Source organism: Lissotriton vulgaris, chromosome 3_1 (assembly GCF_964263255.1).
Source record: "Lissotriton vulgaris chromosome 3_1, aLisVul1.2, whole genome shotgun sequence".
NCBI lineage: Eukaryota > Metazoa > Chordata > Amphibia > Caudata > Salamandridae > Lissotriton > Lissotriton vulgaris.
In genome coordinates this window covers 913914677-913938868 of record NC_141689.1, presented here as the reverse complement: position 1 = coordinate 913938868, position 24192 = coordinate 913914677, and the positions used below count along the sequence as shown (strand labels likewise).

The 24192-nt window shown below is 44.1% G+C and overlaps 1 protein-coding gene across 1 annotated transcript in view; it reads left to right on the top strand.

Moving 5' to 3' along the window:
• Positions 1–24192, top strand: part of TRPM3 (transient receptor potential cation channel subfamily M member 3) — a 979327-nt gene that overhangs the window by 831 nt on the left and 954304 nt on the right. The window lies entirely within an intron of this gene.

Below are 24192 nucleotides of genomic sequence, written 5' to 3'. Positions count from 1 at the left end.
ATTCTTTTCCAGTGTCATCCTTATTCCCTCCCTTGAATGACTGTTGCTTGTATCTCATTTCACAGTCTTCATTCCTACCTTTATCCTAATGATACATCTCCCTCTGCTTCCCTCTGTCGTTTCTCCATTGCTCGAGACAAGTGTTCTCTCTGACCAACTTGACTAAATTGTGACCCGTTGATATTCTGAAGTCTATTTGCAGGGTGCACACTGACTAACAAAATGAAGACAGATAGCTCACAATTTAGACAAGTTGGCCAGAAAGAGCACTTGTCTCGAGCAATAGAGAAATGACAGAGGGAAGCAGAGGGAGATGTATCATCAGGATAAAGGTAGGAATGAAGACTGTGAAATAAGATACAAGCAACAGTCATTTTGAATCAGTTCCTAGAACACCCAGATTGGGCAATCTGACTGGATTTTTTCCATGTAATCGCTGCAAAGCGTGCATAACAAGCTCTAAAATTACAACCTATAAAATACCGGGCAGAGCAACACAGAAGAAAATCAATAAGTTTCTCACATGCACTACACCATATTGTGTGTACTGTTTGGTATGCCCCTGTAATCTTCATTATATCGGTAGCACAATACATCCCGTCAAACGAAGAATACTTGAACATGCAAGAGCCATAAAGTATAATGACCCAAACTATCCCATCGCTAGGCATTTTGCCAAAGAACATCAAAGTGATCGTAACCTCCTTCGCTTTTTCTGCCTTGATCATGTCCCCATTAAAGATCGTGGAGGGGACAGAGAAATTCAGTTAGTAAGACTCGAATCAAGATTTATTATAGACCTCCAAACTAGAACACCTTTAGGCCTGAATACTGAGGAAGAGTTAGCCATACATTTAGGCTAAAACTCTATCATTATTTATTTACGCCTGCAGATCCCACAAAATTTTCCTTCTCATTTTGTATACACTGATTAATTTTCATTATTCACATAGATCTTGTAGTCACATATTCACCTTATAGCACATTGGTATCATAGGAACTGCCTATTCAAGGCTTAATTGTTATGCAATGAGATTAATTGTATATATGTCCTACAAATCATGAGGAAATGAATTGTATATTAGTGTATATATGTACTTACCATTTTATTTTCATGAATTAGAATTTGTGTAATATCACACCTACAATCATAACAATTATTGAGTATGTGACAGTATGTTAATCAAAGTAGAGTGTTTGCCCATCCAGGGCTCAATTTCTTTTGATTGTCCATGCATTTTGAAGGAAATCATGTTTGCATTTAGTGCCCTTCTAATCAATAGTAATGATGTGTTAAGATGACCGCTACTAAACAGAATGAGTTTGAGTTTAAAGCAGTTATAGAGCGCACGTTCACCTGGCGGTTTCATGGCGCTATGGTGTACAGATCCCAGAGAACAAGAAGATCAGGAAGGAGTAAGAGAACAAGACAGTTACAGTGGGAAGGCTTGTGAGAAGAGAAAAGTTTTTAGCGCCTTTCGGAAGTGTGAGTATTAAGTAGAAGATCCGTGGTGGGCGGGGAGAGAGTTCCAAAATGCAGGGGCAAGTGTGGAAAATTTCGTGCCCCCCCACTTTTTACGCCTAAAGCGGGGAACTGTCAACAATTGTTGGGAGGATGAGCGCAGTTCCCTAACGGGGGCGTAGGCTTTAATTTCTGAAGAAATGAAAGCAGGGGCTGCGCCAACCCGAGCCTGAAAAGTAATGCAGCCCATCTTGAACTGAGCTCGTTCTCGGATAGGGAGCCAGTGCAAGGACTTGAGGAGAGGAGTGACATGGTGGAACCTGGCCAGGTTATGAACCAGGCGGGCAGCCTGGTTTTGGACCAGCTGTAATCGCCGCATACTGTAAGCGGGCATGCCACAATATAGAGCGTTGCCATAGTCGAGGCGAGAGATTACCATCGCCAGGACTATGAGTTTTAAGGCAGAAAAAGAAAAGAACCGGGAAACTTTACGGATGGTGCGGAGTGAAAGAAAAGAAGAGGAAACCACTAGACTAATCTGGGAGTGCAGAGTGAGTTGGTCGTTCAACTTAATCCCAAGTGTTTTCACAGAAGAAGATGGAGAAGGGGGGGGGGGCTAGGGGAGGGGGCCAGAAAAGAGAGGTCCAGGGACTGGAGCAGCCACCTGTCAAAACCAGCTCAGTTTTGTCTGGGTTCAACTTCAGGTGGTTGTAATTCATCCAGTCCCGGATAAAAATCATAACAGACTGGAACTTGACCATGGACTCAGGGGATGGGGACAAATTAAAAATAAGCTGAAGGTCGTCCGCATAATTCTAGACGGAGACCTCCATTTGCTGAAGGGCGAAAATAAGAGGGGCAATGTACAAATTAAATAAAAGAGGGGAAAGGGAGGAACTCTGAGGAACCCCGCGTTGTACCTTCCGGAAGTCCGCTAAAAAGTCACCCAGGCGCACTGCCTGGGCGTGATCCCTCAAGATGGAGGACAGCCAGACCAAGGCCGAGCCTCCAACCCCCGCCGCCCTGACACGGGAAAGTAAGATGGAATAGTCAACCATGTCAAAGGTGGCGGAGAGGTCGAGGAGGACCAGGGCCTGGGGGTGGTTAGAGTCCATGCCCTCCCTGAGGTTGTCGAGGACCGATAGCACCACGGACTCCGTAGAGTGTGCAGGACGAAAACCAGCCTGACGGGGGGCTAACACATCGTTCTCCTCCACAAAGGTACTGAGCGCTCTGGTCACATGGCGCTCCAATACCTTCCCCAGAAAGCGAAATAATGAAATGGGGCGGTAGTTGACAAGAGCGGAGTGGTCAGCGCCAGGTTTTTTTTGGATAGGAACAATGATGGTCAATTTAAGTGGTTGAATAACAATGCCCTGGGACAGTAAACTGTTGAGAAATTTGAGAGGGGGCTGCACACAGACCGAGTAGATGTGCTTAAGTATATGGGCAGGACAGGGGTCTAAAGGGGAGCCTGATTTGACCATAGGAAGGAGGGAGAGAAAAGACTCTTCTGTCAGAAGGGGGAAGAAGTCAAGGCGTGCCCCGACTGACGGACACTGGGGGTCGACAAAGGAAAGAGGGGGGAGGGATATTGGCTTTAATGTTAGAAATTTTGTCCAGAAAATAAGTGTTAAGGGAGTCACATAAATCCTGGGAAGGGGAGGGTTTGAGGGTAGCTCTGTCGGAGAAGGCGAGGTTGTGTACAATGGAAAAAAATTCTCTAAGCAGATTTTCGGCAGCCAGGATTTTTGTGGAGAAGTAAGCAGTCTTAGCAGCCAAAAATGATTTTTTGTACTGAGAAAGGAGGATGGCATACTGGGTTTTAAGATTGGGGCAGTAATCTCGCCTCCAGGCCCGCTCAGCGTGGCGCACGGTTAGTTTTAAGGCCTTCAGTTCATCAATTAACCAACGGTTCGCGTCGTTCACACGCCTGGAAGAGACACCCGCCTGAGGGGAGCGACCGAGTCGCAACCTGTCAGGAGCCAGGAGTTAATAGAATCAGCTTGTGCGGAAGACGACAGACCGTGTAGATCCGGACTGGATGCGGAGAGTGTGGCAGACAGAGAGGCCACATCCACCTGGTTCCAAGAGCGCGCCCAGATGTTTTTGAGAAGAGAGGGCTTGGTGACTGGACTAAGGTGAAGGGAAAAGGAAATCAAGGAGTGATCGGACCAAGTGCAGGGGAAGATGGACAGGGAGGCTATTGGACAATTAAGGGACCAAATCTGATCAAGGATGTGGCCCTGAATGTGAGTGGGGGAATGAACATGGGAGTCAAAATTGAGGGAGCGAAGGGTATCCGAGAATTCTTTAGAAGTCGAGCATTCTGCGGGGTCTGAGGGCCAAAAGTTGAAATCTCCTAATACCAAGATGGAGGAGTTGTTGACCGCTAAAGTGGCCACCAGATCTTGGAATCCGGAGAGAAAATGTTGAGAGGGTTGGGGGGGCCGATACATAAGCAAGCAGGTAAGTGGGACTCTAAAAGACGATGAACGGACAACTAAAAAGTCTGATGAACCAATAAAGGAAAAGGTTAGAGGCTGAAAGGGGAATTCTGTACGGGCGATCAGAGCGACGCCGCCGCCCGGTTTGCCGGTGGGTCGGTCAGCGCGCAGAGCATAATATGAGGCAGGAAGGGTGGCTAACAGAGAAGGAAGGGAATTGTCACAAAACCAGGTCTCTGTAAGAAATAAGAGATCCGGCTTGTGCGAGTCCAGTAAGACGAAAAGTTCGTGATAGTGCTTTACTGCTGACCTAGTGTTAAGATAGTAAACGGATAGGGTAGCTGGCAAGGGAGGGGCAGGGAAGTCGGAAGATGGAGCAGGGGGGGGAGAAGGAAGGGAAGGTAAGGACGGGAGAAAAGGGAGTGGACACGGAGCTGTCAATCCCAGTCTACCGATGTGCAAAATCACAGGGTCGTTCAAAGGCCACGGTCCTTGGAGGTTGTGAAACTGAGTACATTTTTAATGTTGATGAATTCAGAGGAAATGACGTAATCTGATGAACTAAATTTCATTTGTGTAACTTTATTTATAAATTGAACATACAAATTATGCGTTAACAGTTTGAAGAAGGCGCGATGCCAAAACGCGTCCTGTTTTTTGTTTTGCAGTAAATAAACCTGCATTGCTTCAACCTCAGAGTTTGGTCTGGTCTTTTACAAAGTCGTAAAGGAACTCGAGTGAAAATATTATCTGTGGTCTCCATCGCCACGTTTCAAGGCACGCACCCGCTCCTGAGTTCCGCTTTCCTAGATGTATAATATATATATATATATATATATATATATATATATATATATATATATATATATATATATATATATATATATATATATATATATATATATATATATATATTGTGAAGTTGCCTGACGAATAGAGGACCACTCACAGGTAAGTTGTCAGTGTTGCATTCATTTATTGAATGAAGGCACTTTCAGCATCATAATGCGTCGTATATGGCCTACCTGAGCCGCAAGAGAGACCACAGCTGTGCTTCGCGCAGCCCTGCTGGAACGCCAAACGACGGATCAGCCCTGGGGGCAGGCAAGTGCGGTTTAAAGAAGACAAGAGTCGCTCCATGTGCAGAGAACTGCTTTTGCCAACCCACTGGGGTTTCATTGTTTTAGAAATACGGAAGTGATATGCAGACGACTCAATGAAGGAATACCAAAGCACTACAGGTTCCATGAGGCAACGCTGGTGGCCACGCCTAGTAGGCGGGAAGTATTTAATCCACAAGTGCTGGGAAACTGCCTGTTTCACCGTCCGTTAATCCAAAGCCCCCAGATGAAGTGCAGAGACACGAAACGCGTCGGGACTACGGACATGATTCGAGCATGGGCATTATGATGCTGAGAGTGCCTTCTTTCAATAAATTAATGTAACACTGAAAACTTACCTGTGAGTGGTCCTCTATTCGTCAGGCAACTTCACGATGGAGTGAATGCGGCCTGCCTGAGCCGCAAGAGAGACCACCGCTGTGCTTCGCGCAGCCCTGCTGGAACGCCAAACGACGGATCAGCCTTGGGGGCAGGCAAGTACAGTTAAAAGAAAACAAGAGTCGCTCCATGCTCACAGAACTGCTTTTGCCAACCCACTGGGGTTTCATTGTTTTAGAAATACGGAAGTGACATGCAGGCGACTCACTGAAGGAATACCAAAGCACTACAGGTTCCATGAGGCAACTCTGGTGGCCACGCCTAGTAGGCGGGAAGTATTTAATCTACAAGTGCTGGGAAACTGCCTGTTTCACCGCCCGTCAATCCAAAGCCCCCAGGCCCAGATGAAGTGCAGCGACACGAAACGCGTCGGGACTACGGACATGATTCGACCATGGGCATTATGACGCTGAGAGTGCTTTCTTTCAATAAATGAATGCAACACTGAAAACTTACCTGTGAGTGGTCCTCTATTCGTCAGGCAACTTCAAGATGGATTGTATGCGGCCTGCCTGAGCCGCAAGAGAGACCACCGCTGTGCTTCGCGCAGCCCTACTGGAACGCCAAACGACGGATCAGCCTTGCGGGCAGGCAAGTGCGGTTAAAAGAAGACAAGAGTTGCTCCATGCGCACAGAACTTCTTTTGCCAACCCACTGGGGTTTCATTGTTTTAGAAATACGGAAGTGATATGCAGGCGACTCACTGAAGGAATACCAAAGCACTACAGTTTCCACGAGGCAACGCTGGTGGCCACGCCTAGTAGGCGGGAAGTATTTAATCCACAACTGCTGGGAAACTGCCCTTTTCACCGTCCGTCAATTCAAAGCCCCCAGATGAAGTGCAGAGACACGAAACGCGTCGGGACTACGGACATGATTCGAGCATGGGCATTATGACGCTGAGAGTGCCTTCTTTCAATAAATGAATGCAACACTGAAAACTTACCTGTGAGTGGTCCTCTATTCGTCAGGCAACTTCACGATGGATATATATATATATATATATATATATTACCTACTGGCGGTCGCCAGTTGGTATATATAGTTAGGATTTTTTCTCTATGGGATTTTTGAAAATTCTATGTCTAATAACTTTGGCGTTTGTGGACGGAATTGGCTGAAATTTTCTGTAAAATGGGACATTTTGTTTCTGAGCAGCCCCTTAACCCCTTAAGTGCTGCCTCGGTGCATTGGCCGACGGCAGCACTACCTCCCCAGTGCTGCGCACGACCATTGAACGTCCATTCAGCACTAGTTCTAATGGACAGCGCAGCACTGGGGAGGAATGTTTAATAGCAGCTATGAGGTTAAAACTTGCGGGGGTTTGTCAAGGGGGGGCCGAGAAAAAAGGGGGGTCCCAAAACGCGTTTTTCCCATGTTAATTTCCATAGGGCGGTTGGCCTCACTTTTAGCTCAAACGGCTGAATGGATTTGCACGAATGCATAGCATCAGCAGCAACACTTGAGTCAGCTTTGTGTGAAGCCGCCATCTTGATCCAATCAATACCGTCCCCTTGCACACATTCAGGGACCAGGCTGCAGGACGTGTCTTCAGGTCAAACGGATTGTGGGACAAGGTCCAGAATGGAAGAGTCACCAAAAGGCAAAAAGTTCCGCCGGACCCCGGGAGCCGGCCGCCTATGTCGGGGGCGATCTCAGGCCACACCAGGGCAACAAGACTTGGGGAGGGGGCAGGAGCCAAGCGCCCCCTCCCAGTCCGCGCTTCCACACCGCCCCTCAGGGGCCTCCGTCAAGCGGTTCAGGGAGGCACCGAGGCAGCGGTTCTTCAGATCAGTGGCTCTCAATGGCAAGGGTCCCCTCCGTTAGCAGCGATCGTTGGCGCTGTGGTTGCGGCCGGAGGCCCCGCCTAGTCAACGCCCCGGCCTCTCCATGTCGTAGGCCGCAAGAGTGGGCGCAACTCTGCTGGCCGAGCGAGGAATACCGTCCCCCTGCACACATTCAGGGACCAGGCTGCATTGCGAGGGCACCGCAGGACGTGTCTTCAGGTCAAACGGATTGTGGGACAAGGTGCAGAATGGAAGAGTCACCAAAACGCAAAAAGTTCCGCTGGACCCCGGGAGCCGGCCGCCTATGTCGGGGGCGATCTCAGGCCACACCAGGGCAACAAGACTTGGGGAGGGGGCAGGAGCCAAGCGCCCCCTCCCAGTCCGCGCTACCAAACCGCCCCTCGGGGGCCTCCGTCAAGCGGTTCAGGGAGGCACCGCAGGCAGCCGTTCTTCAGATCAGTGGCTCTCACCGGCAAGGCTCCCCTCCGTCAGCAGCAATCGTTGGCGCTGTGGTTGCGGCCGGAGGCCCCGCCTAGTCAACGTCCCGGCCTCTCCATGTCATAGGCCGCAAGAGTGGGCGCAACTCAGCTGGCCGAGCGAGACTTGGGGAGGGGGCAGGAGCCAAGCGCTCCTTCCCAGTCCGCGCCACCACACCACCCCTCGGGGGCCTCCGTCAAGCGGCTCAGGGAGGCACCGCAGGCAGCGGTTCTTCAGATCACAACAGATTCTCATGCTCGATCGATTGAGTTGGCCGAATCAGGCAACAAGAAGGTGTGGGAGGGGGGCACCTCTTGCTCAACCACCACCTGAGGAGGTGGTACTCTCTTCCTAGGAGGTGGTGGTAGTGGTGGGGATGCACCAGCTGAAGATACAACACTTGCTATTGCTAAGTGATGAAAAAAGGTCTTCCTCTCACAAAGATGAAAGTCAGAGTGAGGAAACAAGGAGGGGTTTTCATCATTTGGGACAAAAAATAGTTCTAAACCAATGAAAAGTGTTATTTTTAGGTCACATGACCTAGCCTTACATCATTAGGAACCCAAAAGTGAAATGAACCAATGAAAAGTTTTATTAACAAGTCACATGACCTGTTATGCTTACGTTACGCGCTCCGGGCCGCGCCCCGGATCGCTTCCGGGAAGCTGCGCTTCGCGCCTCGCTCACCGGAGCACTTCCGGGTGCGAGAACGCGGCGCGTCATATGACGCATTACGAGACAACGCGATACGTCGCGGTTACGCGACGGGTCACGATGTTGTTTTCTAACGCGGCAGTTGCGCAAACAGAACGTTTATCGGCCGGGCATATGGAATACATACACATTCATACCATACAATCAGGGCATGTACGCACAGTCACACCATACAATTTTTCACGTTCCCAGTGATGGTCTGCCCTCCATGCAATATCTCACAGCGCTTGTCTATGTCTTTCCTTACATGGAGCACGGTGCGGTCCATGTCCACTCCATTCTTCAGTCGGAACTCCGATGTAACCTACAGAGGAGAAAAGAAAGGGGGGGGGATACAGCATTCAGAGGATGTCAGCGCGCGCAAACACGAAAAAGCTTCTACTTACCATGTATCAGACTAGCTGCAGGAACGTGTGATACAACAGATCTTGGCTATCCCTTTCGCATTATTTTTCTGTGTAACATATCCTCCCCTTCTTATGATGCCAAAAAATGTTTCATTTTGTTTGTCTCTAAATTCGAGTTCCCTCTTCGTGTATTTGTTTCTCAATTAGTCTTATTTTATGGGACAAAATACCACACCTTACATTCGGCAGATACCTTAAGCTACGGTCGACCATTTTCTAACAATTCTGGAAAAAGGGCAGGTGTGACGGATACAAATTTCAATCAATCCTAAATTCAGGCAAAGGGACTGCATTATCTGTCTTCTATTGTTTGGGAATAACAGCCATTATTCTAAAACCTTACCAACCTAGACGATTGTTATGACGCTGATTCCATACTTCCTTCAAAAACTCTTTTTTGCAAAAATGTCAGTATACAAATACGGGCCTACAACCACGTGGGCCGGCCACGGAGCAAACTGGAATCGTATATGATGAGGGGACCTTTACACTGTAGAAAAACGTAAGGGGCGGGCCATTAGGTTGCAGGAATTAAGGTGTCTAACAGTTACAATGAAATTATCTAGATATACATTTGCGGGCAAGTACCATGAGTAACGTTAATTCGAACTTTCAATATTACAGTAATGAATAATACATCAGAACTTAATATCAATAGGGATGTCCAAATGTTCAATCAGTACCCGTCCCCGCCCGCCATGTGCTCCAAAACTGCATACATATCTCGTGATATCAAGGCTGAGCAACCAGTACACATCAAGGAGTTGCGATTCTCATTTATACCGACGTCATTTTGGGCGAGGCCGGGCAGGTCCAGAATATAGTCAAAATGTCTCCACCAACCAGCGGTCGGAACAGAACCCCTTTCAGCAGTCCAAAAAGTTCTGTTAAATGACAACAGAAGGGACAGGCAACAAGAACCATCAGTCAAAGAGGGGAGGGCAAGTTCTTCTCTACCGGGTCACTTGGGGCTCCACCGCAACTGATCGAATTGGTAGTCTACAGTGTTTCTGGATGTTTCAGACTGAAGCTGGCATCAGCATGAGAGCACCCCGTGGCTACGTCGTGGCCATTCCGCGAGCAATCATGGCAGTCGCTCCCCACCGGAAGTCTGCGGGAGTCGGGGGCCCCGGTGACTCTTGTAGAATCTTCAAGGCTGAGGGGACGCTTTTGGGAATGGGGCCCATGCCCTAGCAGTCAAGCGTCCGAGTTCCAGGGTTGCCCAGAGCCATCCTTGCAGGCCAGGCCCAAGTCTGTGGAGCCGACCGCCATTTCCTGAGCTCCGTGGCAGCCGCCTGTCGCTGTACCGCAAGAGTGGGTGCAATTCAGCCGGATGGCGGGTGAGACGCTGTAATAGCAAGAGCAGGCGCAATTCAGCTGGCCGAGCGAGGCACTGTGCCGCAGGAGCGGGCGCAACTCAGCTTGTCGTGTGAAGCGCTGGGGTGTAGCTGAGAAAACTCCACCTGGGGAGGTGGGGGAAGTGGGGGAGGCTCGTTTGCGCCGCCTCTCCCTTCCAGTGCACCCCACGCCGTCTCCTGGCGCAGGTATATGTGATGGTTGGACCAGGGCACCGCAGGATGTGTCGTCAGGTCAAACGGATTGTGGGGCAAGGTCCAGAATGGAAGAGTCACCAAAAAGCAACAAGTTCCGCCTGACCCCGGGAGCCGGCCACCTATGTCGGGGGCGATCTCAGGCCATACCAGGGCAACAAGACTTGGGGAGGGGGCAGGAGCCAAGCGCCCCCTCCGAGTCAGCGCCACCACACCGCCCCTCGGGTGCCTCCGTCAAGCGGCTCAGGAAGGCACCGCAGGCAGCTGTTCTTCAGATCAGTGGCTCTCACCGGCAAGGCTCCCCTCCGTCAGCAGCAATCGTTGGCGCTGTGGTTGCGGCCAGAGGCATCGCCTAGTCAATGCCCCGGCCTCTCCATCTCGTAGGCCGCAGAGTAGTCGGGAAGAAATCCCGGGAACGGCGGCATGCATTTGGATCGATGTTGCAGTAGGCTGCCATGTAAATAGTTATTTAATAAAACATTTTACCCTGTTACTTTGCTGGTGTGTTGTATATATTTATAATATTTGCATAGGGTTTGTCGTTATTTTGGGCAGGGTGGGCGGCGGAGCCGAGCTGTCTTGCAGCCATCATGGCGTCGAGCTCAGTTCCTCTCACTAGTTTCATATTTCTCATGAGGGGTTGTTCCTAATGTTTCTATTTTAGCGAGGTCAAAAAGAGATCCCATTAGTGGCCTACTGATTTTGCTTGATTCCTTTTGTTTTTTCTAACGATTTTTCACTATCTGCAAAGACTAAACAGAGTAATGCGACTCTGTGCTTGTTTGTAAATAGAGAATGAACCAAAGAGAACCAATTCCAAAACAGTAAATGCTTGGATAACAATCAATCAAATGGAGAGGGAAGCAGGCACGACGGATTACAACGGGGGCAAAGGCCTGCGTTACCTACCCTTCACTATCTGCAAAGAGAGAATACTCATAAAAGAAAAGAGGGGGTGGGCAGCGTTCAAAGCACATCAGCGTGCATAAACACGAAAATGTTTTTACCTACCACGTACTTGACATTTTAAAGCTTTTGATATTTGCTATTAAAAAACCATTGAAATTCACTGAAAAAGCCATAGGTTATAGACCATATATAGTTAGGAATTAGCATTTACAAAACCTTGAAAATTCACTGAAAAAACCATGGGTTATAGACCATATATAGTTAGGAATTAGCATTTGCAAAACCTTATTTTACTCACACAAAACCATTGAAATTTCATTTGAGATGTCATCAGTGATGTCATCAGTGATGTCACTGACCATGTCATGAATGATGTAATATGTGACATCATCAGCAGTGGATTGCGGGTGCGCGATATATAGTTAGTGCAACTAACTATATATGGAATTTCAATGGTTTTGTGTGAGTAAAATAAGGTTTTGTAAATGCTAATTCCTAACTATATATGGTCTATAACCCATGTTTTTTCAGTGAATTTTCAAGGTTTTGTAAATGCTAATTCCTAACTATATATGGTCTATAACCTATGGTTTTTTCAGTGAATATATATATATATATATATATATATATATATATATATATATATATATATATATATATATATATATATATATATATATATATATATATATATATATATATATATATACAAAGAAAATTCCCAAACCTCCACACCGCACGGCGTGGCGAAAGAAGGAGACAGACCCCACGGCTTCAGGCAAGATGTTGCGTTTTATTAGTAACCTTTCTGGCGACGCGTTTCGAGTATCGTGTACTCTTGATCACACACCGATTAGTCGGTCAGTCTGTTATTTTTAAATGCTTAGTTTCCCTGACCCCTCCTATGGGCCACACCTCCTAACGTGCATCACATGACCATTGATCTTAGACATAGAAAAGGTGCAAATTACAAAATGGAATACAAAAACAGACGATGTTTCACGTTATGTTCAGTTCAAAAAGTAATATTTGCCTGAAACCAATGCAAGTTATGAAACAAGTCAATCTTGTTTTCAAAATTACAATCTATTTTATAATTTTATAGTGAATAAAATGTACATTAAAAATGTATTCTCATTTAAAACGTTACACACATCTCATTGATATCCTCAACAATTATCATGACTGCATAAATGCAGATACCCCTAGGGCTAATAAAGTGACTGGGGCATTTATCTTTGCTGCATGAATGCATATACCATTCGGTATATAGAGTAATCAGTACTAGTTGATATTGGATAGCAATCGGATTTATAAAATTGTTCCCGCCCTGAATCAATCAAATCATGTGACATTTAATGTAAGTGTGGTGGCACTCCACACTAATACCCACAAGCTCATGTCCTAAATATTTATAAAAAATTCAGATTTCTTGAATTATATACATCATAAATACTAAGACCTGTTTACACTATATATACTTAAAATTCAAAGTATATGTGATTTTCTGTACATGTGCATATTAATAAGTGAGAAAAAATAGGAAAAAACAAAGTGAAAAAACAATAAGGGCTGATATAAAATATACATTTTACAACCTATGTACAAAATTTTACAAAAGGAGAGATAAAAAATCCATTGACACGTACAGTACTTGATCTGGTGTGTTGATTTCATAGTACACCCTCCATATGTACCTATGTGTTGCTTGAAGGGTTGTTGCTAATAGGTTCAGGTTTGACTCTAAAATACCTATCGGGTAGGACCAAGACTTATGATGTAAACCATCTATGGACTGCAAGTGGACAAGTAAAGGTGATATTTACAGGAAGTTGTGAAGATCTTCAGTCGCGTTTAGCCCATAAGGCTGTTTGCTATCCAACGCGATAATGTACTGGGTTCCAGACTTTATCAACATTTTGTCCCTGTCTCCACCCCGTCTTTGTAAAGGCACTGCATCTATAACGTAATAACTCAAGCACGACATATCCCTGTCGTGTGTTGAATTAAAATGCCGTGCCACGGGGTAGGCTGAGTCGTGATTTACGATTGCCCGGAGATGCTGCAGAATTCTCACGTGCACCTGCGGCCTCGTGCTTCCCACATAGCACAAGCCGCAGGTGCACGTCAGGACATACACAGCAAACTCTGTGCGGCAGCTGAAGTTGCCCTTGATTGCGATCTTGGTGCCAGAAAAAGTATTGACATAGTGTGTGGTGTTTTGCCCAAACTTGCACGCACGGCAAGAACTGCATTTGTAAAAGCCTTTTCTGTTGAGCCAGTCACTGCCACTGACCAACTCTGGACTTGGCATCACCAGCCTGCTGTGCATGCTACAGGCTCTTTTAAAGGTGATGATTGGTCTGTCTGTAACTCTTGAGCACAATACACTGTCAGTTTTAAGAATAGACCAGTGTTTGTTAATGATGGATTTGATCTGATGCTGTTGCTGACTGAAAGTGATAATCAACCTGGGAGATTGGTCACCAATCTCAACTTCAGCGGGCTTGGGCAAGAGGAGAGATTCTCTTGATCTTTCCTTGGTTTTAATTAATGCTTTGGAAAGCGTTGACTCACTGTAACCCCTGGCCCTCAGACGTCTCAACATCAAGGTTGCTCCCTCATCAAATTTTTCAGTACTGTTGCAGATTCTTTTCAACCGCAAAAGTTCCCCCAGAGGTATACTTTGGATTACATGACGGGGGTGTCCACTGCTGGCGTACAGTATACTGTTGCCAGCAGTGGGTTTGCGGTATAATGATGTCATGATATTGGTTCCTTCAATATCATTTGGACATCTAGAAATTGGGCTGATTGTCTGCTGACATTATATGTAAAAAAAAATTACTGTTGTTGGTGTTGAGAGCTTTAACAAACTGGTGTGCGCTCGAAATATCACCCTCCCATATGCAAAAAATGTCATCAATGAATCGCATCCAATATTTGACATTGCTGAAGCCCGGTGTTGCGATGAGATCCCGCTCCTCCCACCAGCCTATGTGTAAACATGCATAGCTGGGGGAGAAGCAGGATCCCATCGCAACACCCCTGATTTGCTTCCAGACATCCTTGCGGTACATGAAAAAGTTATTATTGAGGCACCAGAACACCAGGTCACACCGTGTTTGATTGTGGCCATAGTACTCACAAGATTTGTGTCCCAAGTAATGTCTGATGGCTTCAATACCCTTGCAGTGTTCAATACAGGTATACAATGATTCGATTTCTAGTGTTATTATACACCAGTTGGTCTGCCATTGTATTGTGCCAAGTTTAGACAGAAAATCACCAGTGTCTTTGATGTAGCTAGCAAGACCTTGGACGTGAGTTTGCAGGAAATAATCAATGTAGCGGGAAACATTCTCACCCATACTCTTTATTGCAGAAGTGATGGGTCTGCCAGGGGTGGGTTGTTTCATTTTATGCACCTTAGGAATCAAATATAGGTGCGGCATCACAGGATTTTCTACATGCAAGAACGCACATTCCTCAGATGAGATCAAATTGTTCCACTTGTATGACATTAGCATTCGATTCAGAGTATCTCGGGCCCGTTTGTATTCCAAGCCGCTGCTTCTGACATAGCAGTTGGTATCGCCCAATTGTCTCTTTGCTTCTGTCATATATTCCTGCTTTTGCCAAAGGATGATGTTACCTCCTTTGTCGGATGAATTGATTACTATGTCCAGATTCTTGCTTAGTTTGTCCATTAAATGCTCATATTGGACAGATTGAAAGTTTTTTTAAATATTTTTGTTGGTGGCATTTTTCTGTCTTTATATATGCCTGGTAAGTGTTTTTAAGTCTTCCACCACACACTCATGGAATATGTCCACTGCGTCTTTTGGCATGACGGGGACAAACTTGCTCTTCACTTTAAAGGGACTTTCCCGGCTCCTTTTTGTGCAACATTTATAGCCCGAAGTTGGTTTTGGGTATCTGGTAGGTCTATAGACTGATTGCTGCTGGAGATAGGAGATCCTGTTTCCAAATCACATAGAGTGAATAAAGTTCTTGCATCACTGGCTGCTGCCAAAGGAGCATCACTTGCCATTTAATCTCGGTCTTTACTATTAGTGGCTTTAGGATTGGATTTGATGGCAAAAAACGTTTTCAATTTTAGTTTCCTGATGAAAAGAAACACATCCGCTCTTATATATATATATATATATATATATATATATAATATATATATATATATATATATATATATATATAGTTTATACTTAACCTGTAAAATATTTACTGGTGGAACCTTTTCCACTCATAGACCTCTACCATACATGCTTTTACAATGAAATTCATTGTAAAGGCATGCATGGTAAAGGCAAATACATTGTAATAAAATGTGTCGTAAAGGTTATGCGCGGTAATGGCATTCACGTTGTAACAGCTGTGTTATCACGGCATGCGTTACAATGGGATCACTGAAATAATATAGACTGCCAAAATATCGACCTGCAAAAATATCGTTGACAAAATATCGACAGACAAAATATCGACTTTCTATCTACAAACAGGTAAGTACAAAAATATCGAGTACAAAATATTGTTAACAATAATATAGATGTAAAAAATATCGACTTTATTAAAAACAGTGTTAAATTAAATTAATATTAAATTTTAATGACTAAAATATACTTAAAAATACTTAAATTAAATTATAATAATTAAATAATAAATGAAAATAATAAAAAAAATGTACAATCTTATTTGTTGACCCTGAACCCTAAAATATACCCCTTTACCCAAAAACCCAAAACTGACCCTGAACCCTAAAAATACCCCTTTACCCAAAAACTAAAAACTGACCCTGAACCCTAAAAATGCCCCTTTACCCAAAAACTGAAAACTGACCCTGAACCCTAAAAATGCCCCTTTACCCAAAAACTGAAAACTGACCCTGAACCCTAAAAATGCCCCTTTACCCAAAAACTGAAAACTGACCTTGAACCCTAAAAATGCCCCTTTACCCAAAAAACTGAAAACTGACCCTGAACCCTAAAAATGCCCCTTTACCCAAAAACTGAAAACTGACCCTGAACCCTAAAAATGCCCCTTTACCCAAAAACTAAAAACTGACCCTGAACCCCAAAAATACTCCTTTACCCAAAAACTGAAAACTGACCGTGAACCCTAAAAATGCCCCTTTACCCAAAAACTGAAAACTGACCCTGAACCCTAAAAATGCCCCTTTACCCAAAAACTAAAAACTGACCCTGAACCTTAAAAATACTCCTTTACCCAAAATGTATCAATATTATTTAATTACCAATTAATTATTAATTAACAATAACAATAAAGTAAATATATTAGCACATTAGCTGTAATTATTTAATTAATTAATATTATTTTTCCCAATTAATTACTTAACAATAACACAAAATTATATATATTAAAATGTACTCTAATTAATGTAATTAACTAATTACAATTAATCAATTACCAATTAATTACTAATTCAAAATATGTACACAATTATATTAATTAATTAACTAATTATTATTAATTATCAATTAATTATTAATTATAAATATTTACAAACATATATTAATTAATTAATTATTATTAAATTACTTCCCACCCTATTCCCCTATAAACCCACAACCCGCTACAGAATTACATAACGCAATTATTAAAAAAACAAATTCCATTTAATAAAATATTTTATTACATTAATACACACTTTTCACACATATTATTACATAAAAATACACTATAAAATATTATATATTATTAAAAATTCGATATTTTTGCTATCTATATTTTAAACAGTCGATATTACTTCACTTACCTGAAAAACGATATTTTTGTAGTCGATATTATGTCCAGTCGATATTTTGTCCAGTCTATATTTAAAACTCGATATTATGTCCAGTCGATATTTTGGAGTCGATATTTTGTCTGTTCACCGTTACAATGGAATGCATGGTTCTGTCATATCCAAAAAAAGAGGTTGGCCATAATCCTCAACAAAGTATTACTGGCTCTGCTTTAGTTACAACAGACTAAAGCTAAACCCAAAGTTTCACTTCAGTAGAAAGCACAAATCATTATGAGATAAAAAATAAGATATAACCCAGACCTAATTTAAAAATATTCGTGCTGTTTTAACTATCTATGTCAGGTGTGAAAAGCAAAGAACTAATAAACCTAGTATATCATAATAAATGTCAATGGCACATTCGATATGTATACTTTAAATGGGGTCTACCTATGTCTGAGAGGTTATAAAAAGTTTAGAAAAAAAATGCATTTCTCTGTGTGCCTTTTTAACTGGTCCTGGATTATTAGGCAGTCAAGCTGTGATTTTACTTTTCCTGCTGGAAGATGGAGTCCAATTTACCCAATATTGATTGAAAACAGGAACTATAGTATAGTATTATCTATTCGATCAATATATGATCATTTACATAAATACGTCAATACATCAAAACATATATACAAGTAGATTTAAAAATACAATAAAAACATGAGATTGAAAACTTATGAAACAACATTGCAGCATAGGACAAAGTATATCATAAACGTTCACTGAGCAACATGATATCCATGTACAGCATAATGTTAGATTTTAGCTAACATTTTGTTTCTTATACACCAAGCATACAGCAGGTACCTTGATACATTTCATTCCGTATTTTCAGATCAGAAGGCCTGATTCACAGAACTAACTTAAGACAAAATCCTTAACTTACTACCATTTTGGTATTCACAGAAGGCATTTGCTCATTTTGGTATTCATAAATTTATGCCTAGATGCATCAACCTTTTTAGGAAGTGCAAACGGTGCGAATCGCAAAATTCGGCCGTTTGCACTTCCTAAATTGGTTTCTGGGATGCATCAAGCATTTTTGGAAAATCGCTATTTTTAGCGAATTCCAAAAATGCAATTGCTTTTAAGGAATCGCAAATTTGCGATTCCTTAAAAGCAATGCATGATTATTTTTAAAATTGCGATTTCGTAATTAGGGAGTGCAAATTACCACGAAATTGAACCTCGTGGTAATTTGCAAAAATGTGTCAAAATGCCCAAAGATGCATTTTAAAACTCTGTCATGTTACAGACACACATGTCCTTAGGACATGTGTGTGTGTAACATGCACTTTAAAATACATTTCAGGGGTGCAGGGGGGTTCCTTTGGACCCCCCCCCTGCACCCATGGAATGCATTAACATTTTGCGAATTCCAATTTGCGAATTCGCAATTCCCATTGATTCCTATGGGCCTTTTGGCCCTTAGGAATCAATGGGAATTGCGAAATCGCAATTTGGAATTCGCAAAATATTTGCGATTCGGCAAAAATTGCGATTTTTACCGAATCGCAATTAAATTGCGAAATTAATGATGAATTACCATTTGCGATTCCTTATTTGCGATTCCTTATTTTTCGCAAATAAGGAATCGCAAATGCAAACATTGATGCATCTACCCATTAGTTTTTAATCAGTTTATCTGCAGGAAATTTCAAAAGAAGGTTCCGTGGCCCCAGAAAACCTCAAAGGAAGCCCTTGCTGGAGAGGAGCAAAATAAAGTTAAAGATTTGGGCAGATGGACATGCCTTTGAAGACTGAAGGATCAGGCCCGGACTGGCAATGCCGGGCACCGGGCAATCCCCCGGTCGGCTGGAGGGGGTGGGGGCCGGTTTTCAAAAAGGGGGGGGCCGGTTTTTGTGCTGGGGGCCGATTTTCAGTCCGCCCGTCACAGCCTGTGACGGTCGGACTGAAAATCGGCCCCCAGCAGCGTCACGTCACTACTCACTTAGAAGAAGCCACATCATGACATCAATCATGACTCTCAGTCAGACTTCCAAGTCAGTTACGATGCAGGACTGCCGCCCACCGAATTAGTACTGTAGCGCCGCCGCCAAGAAAGCCTGATTGACCGGTGTGTGCACTGTAGCAGTACAGGAAGTATGTGCAACCTAAAAAAAAAAACGGAGCGAGGAGGAGGAGGTGCCTGTGCGCAGCGTGCAGAATTCCATTTCCGGCCCCTGCATAATTGTATTCCTACAGTGGTTACTGGCAGTGGCTGTGTAGCGCCGCCGCCTACCCCCCCCCCCCACCCCTCTGTGTCTGCCATAGTGCCAGTGCCACCCCGTCCCGTGACCCCACCAACAGCAGGCTTCAAGACGGCAAACACAGTAGAAAACCTAACGCTCCAAGACCAGAGGCCCGAAAACCAGCAAGGTAAATGTCCGGTTGGACATTAAAAGACTTTCATAATGGCAGAGTCACTATAGGGTGGAAAAGCAGTGTTTGAATTACCTGATTGCTGCCAGTGCATTTAGGGCTGGAAAAGAACGAGTACTCCACCAGCTTGCTTTTTCATGAGCTGGGAAGTGTTGGGACTGAAGCTCTTCGGTTAGAATGGGGAGGGGGGCTACGGACTGCAGCAGCAAATGGCAGTTTAAGGATGACCCAAGTGTCTGAATATAATTTGGACAGATATGAGTCACAGGCAGCTCCTCGACCAGAGCTCCTCAGTCGGCAGCAGGGAAACTAATTATTTGAATAATTCCTATGTGAGATAGTCACATCGCAATTTCAAATTGTGATGTGACTTGTTGAAATACATTATTTAAATATTTTAGCACCTCTGCTGCCAGCCAACCCGCTTCCAGTGTTTACAGGCTCCCCATGCATGTCAGAGGTTTCTTGGGGTGGAAATCTGCTCATGTGTTCCTTTCGCCAAGATGCCGCCCACGCCAGCAAAAGACCCCAACTTCCATAACTCACAACTTAGCCGCCTGACCGTGCTAGATGGGAAGCAGCTAGACGTGCGTGTCAGAGGGGGCATTGGCTGGGGCCTCAGAGGGAGCACAGTTTGTTTTTGTGGGAAATGTAAAATAATGTATCCTACTGTGCTGATCCACGTCACCATAACAACGAGTCGGTGTGAATAGATTTAGCGCTGTGCTCCAGTTTTGTTTTTCTGAGCGACACATTAGCCCCAAAGCATGTCAGAGTGCTCTCTATGCGTGGCAATACATTTTCATGCAGTGATGCCGACACCAACATCAAAATGCAATTTGTCTAATTCCTGATGTGTGGTACTTGTTAGAGTTGTGTGATGATGTACTTGACTATTTATTGTCTGTTGCAAATTAAAGGTGCGCATTAACATTTACAGGAGGTGTGGTGCAGCCGCCACGGCGACTGGATGCTAGGGTTCACGGTTCGATCCCCGGCTCCGGTCGGGATCTGCCCCGCACCATGTGACTCTGGGCAATAGCAGTCGCTTAATCTTCCCAACGGCCCCCAGCGCCTTGACACCTTCGAGTAATGGTTCGCGCTTTACAAATACTGGACATGGACACATAGCTGACAAGTTTTCAGGTTGCTTATGTGTGACATTTCCGTGGTTTCAGTGTACCTATGAGAGGCATTCTACAACCGACAATTTGTGTGACCATTTCTCGCCAGTAGAATGAAATAACAAAGTCCATATAAAGTGCTAAATACAGACATTACCAACCTTTCTGCAATGAGAAGCACTAGCCTGACTATATATGGTCCATTCTAGCCCCATTAACACACGTTGGAATTAGCCTTAACAACCCCAGTCCATTCTAAAACTCCATTAACGCTCATCAGAGTGTTTTAGTTTTAAGTATGCATTTAGAGGAGCTTTACGTGAGTTTCCTTTATTTGTGTGCCAACCAGGGTATTCAAGTACTGGTCAGGCAGGTAAAAAATCACAGCCATGTTGCAACCCTGTGATAATACTCGATACATATGGGGCTAGAATGGTGTGAGCTGGTATTTGAACACACGGGGTGGGGATGGCTGTCTTAGATGGGAATGGGGCTTCTAGTGGGGACTGGACAGGACCGCACTAATTTGTATAAAATAATTTTAGTAAGAACAACATTGTATGTCCATCTGTATGGGTACAGATAATCCGTTTCACAACTGTTTCTATGACGAAATATATTTTATGTTTTCTCCTTGTTTTAATGCATTTATTTGTTCTGAAGAATGTGGGATAAAGCTCAAGGTTCCACTGAAACACTGCGTCTACACAATAACTTTTTTTGTGTTTTTATTGTATACAGTTGTTTTCTAAGTTATTTTTGGACCACATATTTTTGATAATGTATTTGGTCCAATGCATGATGAACTATATTTGTCACTAGTATTTTATGTGTATTTTGGGAGAATTATTGGTTATTTTTTTACTTTGAAGTTCTGTTCTTCTTATGTTGATAAGCATCCACATAGCAAAAATCTAGATTTTAACAAGAAAAACTTTTGTATTGGTTTAGCTGAATCCTATCCCTTGTGCCTTTTATAAAATGGGGTTCTCTATAAATTGTTGATAAAGAGTTGTATGTCGGCCATACCCATCACCCCCATTGTGCACTGAGAGGCGACATTTATCCATACCAATGCGAGGCTGTTGGCCTGCACAGAGAAAGGAGTGGATCCCAAACTTTAGGTTTTTTTAAAGCATGTTCTGGGTATCATCAGTGGGAAGTTTTGGAGTACATATAGGAATCGCAGGAGTATCATCATTTTAATAAGGACTACTCAGCCAAGTATGTTTAGCAGCTGGAGTGCCCTTTCCTGGAGAATTCTTTTCGTTTTTGCCCGGAGGGGAATAAGGTTGAGGCTCCATATAAGGCCTGTAGCGAGGCCCAGGTATTGGAAGATAATGCACCTAATAGGAATCGAGGAATGCCATTCAAGATCTTGCTGTTCCCCTGAGTGGGGATCAGCAGGGATTTACTTTTGTTCACTTTGAGGCGAGAGGCCTTCTTGTAGAGTTATAAGAGGGAAAGGCAGTGGGGTCTGGACGCCATCTGTGTATAGCACGATTCTGTCCTCATCCCCACCCTTCCATTGGCAGTCGTGATTTTGAGCATCACAGCCTACCAGTCTGGTCAGGGATGATGGCTTGCACCAAAAGGAGTGGGGAGAGCGGGCATCCTTGTCAGGTACCACAACGAATAGGAAAAGAGGCCAACAACACACCATTTATTTGCACCCGTTCAAGGGTTGGAAATAGAGTAGTTTAGCATACCTACGAAAACATGGGCCTAAGCCCATACGTTCGAGAACCCCACCCAAAAAGCTGCAGTCTATTCAATGAAACTCCTTCTCAAAGTCAACTAGAAGAAGGGCACACGGGTCTTGACATTTCTGTAGTCCGGCCAGCGCTATATGCACCGCTGAAGACAGTAGCAGATTCTAGGGCCAGGCATAAAGCTGCATTGATCCGGGTGGACAAGATCGGGCAGAATGTATTTAAGCCTTTTTGCAAAGATTTTGAGCTCAGTGTTTATTACGGAAATGGAGCGACATGCCGCGCAATGGTGGCGACTTAGGGATGACGGCAATTGTGGCCAAATCCAGGTCCACCAGTAAGGCTCCAGTCACGAACGCTTCTTAATAAAGGGCAAGTAAATGAAGGGAGAGGATATCACGGAATCTATGGTAATTCTCCATTAGGAAGCCACTGGGTCAGGTGTCTTACTGTGTTCATCCAGAGGACTGTGTGCTCTATGTCTTCAACAGCGAGGGGTGCATCTAGGTCAAATCTAGATTCTATGGAGAGTACAGGGAGTGGGATCATTGAGAGCAAGGGTTGGTGGTGTTCACAGGATGGCCTTGGGTGGTATGCAAAAAGGTTACAGTAGTAGTAGAAAAGGACTGCTACTATTTCGGTGGAGTGACTAGTGGTGTCGCCCGCAAAGTCTCAGATCGCAGGGATAAATCTGAAGGTCTGATGCCTTGTGACCAGTCTGTATAATAGTTTGCCAGTCTTGTCCCTGTTTTCATATACCTTATTTTTTGAGGATCTCTAACACTGCTGGGCCTAGTTATTAGCGATTTGGCGCAGGGAGATTCTTGCAAGTTCTAGCCAGCAGTGAAGGTTTTCTGTTTCGCCCTCTTGACACTGAGGTTTCAGCTGTAATATTTGAATTTTGTGGGTGGTAATGTGGTATAATCTGTCGCTCTCTTGGTGCCAGATGTACCCTTACACAACACCTCTCATGGTGGCTTTACCTGCCACCTATAGTTTATTAGGAGAGGTGACTGTGCCCAGGTTGTCTGCTGATTCTCCTCCTGAATGTTCAAATTGGTAGATATTTGGAATACAGGCTCTGTTCACTGTGGCCTTTCCGAATTTCGCCACCACTTTCCCCAATACCCTTGTCAAAAACATTTGATAAGGCACAATCCCACAGCTACTTCGGTCTCAATTTATACTAGCCTATTATTAGTATGATCGCACTTTCCCTGGCTTCAAGAGCAAAGGGAAACTCCCTACTTTTCTGGAGTGCCTGTCAACTATTCCCCTTGTAATTTGATCACCCAATTTGAATATGTGATGAAAATGTGCTGTAAAATTCACCATTTTGGTCTGTCGTTTTCCAAAAATTTAGTAATAGTCGGGCTCGCTCGCTGCGCTCGCTCGCTACGCGCCGGACGGGGGCTGGATAGCTACGTGCCGGATGGGGGCTGGTCTAACAAAATTTGCCAGGGCTGCTTTCAGTTCCCAGTCCGGCCCTGTGAAGGATGTATTGCAACTAGAATGAAACAGTGTGTTTCAATGCAACAGAGACCTCATGGGGGAAGTCGTAACCTTACAGCCATGAACTGGCACAGCAGGAGCTCACAGTGAAGACTCTTTGATGCAATGATAATGCACCAATTGGGAGCAGTTTCAGGAAAAGAAGAATATGGCTTTCTCAAACCAGTGTTTTGATCTCTCCCTTTCGCGTTTGCAGAGATTGTCAGAATTTTTCTTTGTTATATTTAAGATATTTTCTGAATTTTGTTTCCTAAAGTGAAAATGCTAGGCTAGCCATTAACAATTGCAACACTACGTCTTGAATCCAGAATTTAAAAAAAGGAGCTTCCTGAATATTAAAAGTATTCTAGAAGTTGCTGTACATAGTGTTGGAGTCAATATGATTGATGTCAAATATA